The sequence below is a fragment of the Eptatretus burgeri genome, unplaced genomic scaffold (genome assembly GCF_056783735.1).
Source record: "Eptatretus burgeri isolate ZD-2024b unplaced genomic scaffold, Ebu_testis_v1 Ebu_testis_scaffold_403, whole genome shotgun sequence".
Classification (NCBI taxonomy): domain Eukaryota; kingdom Metazoa; phylum Chordata; class Myxini; order Myxiniformes; family Myxinidae; genus Eptatretus; species Eptatretus burgeri.
Genome location: NW_028222352.1, coordinates 37,419 through 42,500, shown reverse-complemented (window position 1 = coordinate 42,500; position 5,082 = coordinate 37,419). Strand labels below are relative to the sequence as shown.

At 36.8% G+C, this 5,082-nt stretch overlaps 1 long non-coding RNA gene across 1 annotated transcript in view; it reads right to left on the bottom strand.

The window, feature by feature from the left end:
• Positions 1–4,399, bottom strand: part of LOC147007225 (uncharacterized) — a 4,599-nt gene extending 200 nt beyond the window's left edge. The window contains exons 1-2 of the long non-coding RNA XR_015054341.1: positions 3,870–4,399; positions 45–123 (exon numbers count right to left, since the gene is read on the bottom strand). This is a non-coding gene — a long non-coding RNA (uncharacterized LOC147007225). The remainder of the gene's footprint in view (positions 1–44; positions 124–3,869) is intronic.
• Between the last annotated feature and the right edge of the window lie 683 nt (positions 4,400–5,082).

Genomic DNA, 5,082 nt, shown 5'->3' with positions numbered 1-5,082 from the left:
ACACAATACAAGTCACTCGGTGCAAAGTTTACAGTGGGCTATACCTTCAAAGAGGACGGGTCGAAGGTCACATCAATGTACTTCTTGCGCTCATACTTGTCTCTTATAAATGATTCTACTGAGCTTGTGCAGATGGGTTAAGGACATACTTAAGGTGAGAGTTTGATTTTCTTCTTGTATGGTCTTGTGTCCTGCTTTGTTTTCACAATGCCATACTTATAAAAAGCAGCCTTTTACAGTGATTCCATTTTGCTGAACTACCATGGCCACAAAGGACAGTTCACCAACTGCACAAGTCAATCACAGGTTTTACCTCTGCTCTATTTCTCTATACCATCGGAGATCAATGGACAGGCCTATTGCTTTTGTAGGTCAATGCCAATGAAGAAATTTTTTTTTCAGGATCTGTATGCCAACCTAGTAACCACAATAAACATGAAGTAAAGAACTGGCTAAGACATTAAAATAAATGCACTTACAGTGGAGAATAACTGCCTGGCAGGATGGCCTAGATTCCAAAGGTACACACACTTGCCTCAAAGCTGTCTATACCAACCTGGTTTTGAATCCCAATCCAGCTATCAATTACCACCCGGTGCTTTACAGGCAGTGCGATTGATCAATGCGTGTGACATCCCTCGGATGGACGTTAAACAGGTTAAAATTCTCTCACTTGAACCTCTGCATCAATCGACGTGAACCTTCGAAATTGTGATCAAATGGTGATGAGGAATATATGTTTTAAATTTCAACCTGATCAGACGCATGCTCTGGCAGCGAGAATTACTTAATTTTCTTGAATCGGGTGTTCTTTAAAAAAAAATTTGAATAAGACTCACTTGGCTGTGCCTGGATGGGTTTGAGGGTAGAGGAGTAGCAGCTGAAACCCGAATCCTATCCAGGTTCTTCCCTGATGACTTTATCTTTGCTTTTTGCTTGTTCGGGTTCCTTCTGATGCCTCCAATGCAGTACTGTACCTATTTGGTCTTCCATTTGATTTGAATTCAACTTTTTTAAATCCCATTCTGAATTAAATTGAATAAAGAGGATGGAATGGGTCAGGTGTCCGATCATAGTGGTGTTATGGGACGTTTGCGGGATCATCAAAGCGGGACGTCTTGGTGCCCGGTCATCACTGCCAGCAGTTATAAAGTGGCAGTTCTAGTGTTAAGAGCGTACTTCGAAAACCGCTCAATGTAGTTAATTGAAACTTTACCACATGTTACGTAACCATTTGATACAGCACATATTACTTGGGCAAGCAGAGACCCATCTACGACGGGTATGGGGGACAGGACGGATCACAATACTCAGTTACGGTAGTTTCTTTGGATGTTTTGCGTTGCATTCAACAGCTAAGTTCATATTGGTGGCGTGTCTGGGTGCCCATGGTCGCGTTTGAGACCGGTCGCTTTAGATTGTTGGCCTTGACACATAGTGCCGGATAAGTAATGCGACCGATTTGACATATTCATCGTTTCTATACTACCTCCATCAACAGATTAACAACATGACAGGATAAAAGTCGTAAATGCTGAGTTAAACAAACGTTCTGAACTCATGGACTTAGTTAAGTAAAGCAAGTCGTCTGGGACCCGGCCGTCGGTTTGCTGCCAAACGCTGCTGATTGTGACGTCATCGATTCGCTCTTTGAAAATTCTATCTATATTCGATTTTTTGAATCTGCCATCACCTGCGTAAATACATGGAACACATAATGTGAAGATTTCGGAAAGTATGAAGAGAATATGTTCGGAGAAAAGCGTGTTCGGAGTTCCAGGCTTACGCCCATTATATTATGACGACGCCCACCCTCAGAGCTTACATGGTGAATTAAACAAAGCCTAATGCCCAGCCAGAGATAATGTCGCTTGCTCATGTTAGAAATGAGAATCACTGTAAATTGTTTCAGCCTGAATTGCCTCGGCTCAAGGAAGAAAACACCAAAGAAGAAAAAGAAGAAGTAGAATTTGGCGTTTTAATGATCTCTCGATTTATACTTTATCGATCTATTCCGCCATCTTTGTCATCCTTGCTCATGATGAAAACAATCGAGAACAACAATAAAAGCTACTTTGTAAAGGCTTCTGAATGTCCTCCATCACAGACTTTTCAAAGTATAATTTGTACAGATTTACCTCAGAAGTGCAGAGAGATGTAATTATAATTACAAATTTGCTGCCACAAGAGTTGCCTCGCACCAAGTCCTTCTCAAGACTGCGCATGGTAAGGATTGTATGAGTACCATCTCGTCTCGAAAGGATTTTGACCTGCTCAATCCAATGAGGCCAGTTGCCAAACTCTCCGACCTCGTTTTTACATCCAAAATGGACGATTTCGAGATGGCCTCCACACTAAAAAAAAAAATCTTTTAAAACATTGAAAACTGTTAAAACCAATGGGGCTAGAAAGACAATGTTGGGATCTTTTGTTACTGATTTTGAAATTATAAATCGATGAAGAATGTTGTTTCGACGATTGAATGCTGAAAATCAAAATGGCGGCCATCACCACAAGCGGATTGAATGAAAATCTCATCGTTTAGAAATGGCGAGGATGGAAAGACGGTCTTGGTGGTTATTCGGAAACATTTTAAATCTTCCATTCCATTGGTATAGTTTGGAACTAGTTTGTAGTTTTATAATTAAAGACGAAAAGAGTGTGACGTTGTGCGTTCCACACCGAGGTTTCACTTATCATACAAAGAGAGAAAACATACATCTAGTTAAACGGGTGTTCCATCTGCTGACATTGTCCGGTCCTACGGTGTCCTTCAAGAAGAGTAGGCGGGCTATCGCAGTCACCATGAACAAAAATCCCACGGTGTCCTTCGCGAAGAGTAGGCGAGTTATTGCCGCCTACTTTTGAACAAATCAAAAATTCCTGCTCGAACCTGCAGAGGGCACTGCATCAGCGGCACACCACACCCTTAGCCAATGATGCGACCCTGCAGCCCTGTGCTGAATACAAAATAAGAAGTAGAGAATATAGAACACCAATGATGATGATGTGAGCTCCTCAAATAAATGGTTGAGATAAAATTGTCACGTTCATAATATTCAGTATTGTACTTCACAAAGTGTTCTATAAATCCACATAAGACCTCATTCATGTTGTGTGCAGCACGTGGTTGTTGGTTTGCATCATTTCTGTGGGGTGTGGCTGTGCCACTGATGCAGTGCCCCCTTTAGTTTAGAGCAGAAATTCAGAAGTTGGCCAACTTGCCAGGTATAGCTCACATACTCTTCATGAAGGATACTGTGGGATTTTTATTATCATCCACCAAGTAATGATGGTAGGCAGGACGCCCAATATTGTCCATATGAGGGACGACACACACATTGATGCCTATCCCTGCCTGCACGACCCCAGGATGACAGCTAATAGCTGTGTTGGGATTCTAACCCAGGCTAGACAGTAGCTCAGCTCGGGAGTGTGCATACCTCTAGATGCTGTCCTGCCAGCCTTACACATGACCTGAACAATTAAGATATGGAATGAAATCAAAGGAGCACGCAGAATGAATGCAGTTAGGGTATGGAAAAGACAGAAAATGGAGTAGTCGGATATTGGTCTGTTTGACATTCCCATCTGAGCATTTGTCTCCCAATTGTGATGCGAGACTCATCCATACACTTTGTTGATTTGTCTTTTGACTACTAATGTGCTTTGCCTCTGTAGTCCTCAGGATTTTACGATACTGGTAAATAAAAAAAGTGTACACCTTAGATTCTCGAGGAGATCTCAACATGAAAATAAAATAAAGAAATTCGTGCTGAATACAGTCCTCAGAATATTTTCCCCCTGTTGCTCCTTTATTTAAAATAATATTTTCTTCAGTTGCTCATTCTCTTGCACAATAAGGATACTAGTCTGTCTGTGGACGCCGAAATTCCTCCGGTAGACGGGCCTCATAGATCCGACGAGCATTGGTGTTTCCCATTGCCTGCATACTCTGAATGCGACATCACACAGACGTTACAAGTAATGAGATAACATACAAAGTGACACAACAAAGGTCGTTTGATCCATCACACCAGTGTTGCACCACAATTAAAGAGTATCGACATATATTTCATGCCATATCTCCAAAGGATAAAATGATTATAAAAACTCAGCACTTGAATGGTAAAGGTTAACAAACACACTCATCGTTTTCACAAATAGAATCAATTTTTGAACCGTAAACCATTCCTAAAGAATTGTATGAACATTGAAAGGATTTGGTAAATTACACTAATTCTAAGAAACTCTAAACTTAACTTATCTTGATTGTAAACCTCAAAATACGTATTTACCTAAAGTAAGAACCTTATTAACTTGTAAGCAGTTCATAGATATTCCAACTGCCTTGACCATCAGCTGAGTCTCGTTCTTCATTGAGGTTTTGACCCTTCCAGCCCAGAACAGAACCTCCTCGAATGGTGGGTCCTCAACCACGTGGCCGTGGGTCCATGTATATACATATATATATATATATATATATATATATATATATATATATATATATATATATATATATATATATATATATATATACATATATACATATATACATATATACATATATACATATATACATATATACATATATATATATATATATATACAAATGGCCGATTATATATATACACATATATATATATATATATATATATATATATATATATATTTATATATATATATATATATATATATATATATATATATATATATATATATATATATATATATACATATATATATATATATATATATATATATATATATATATATATACATATATATATATATATATATATATATATATATATATATATATATATACATATATATATATATATATATATATATATATATATATATATATATACATATATATATATATATATATATATATATATATATACATATATATATATATATATATACATATATATATATATACATATATATATATATATATACATATATATATATATATATATACATATATATATATATATATATACATATATATATATATATATATATATATATATATATATACATATATATATATATATATACATATATATATAT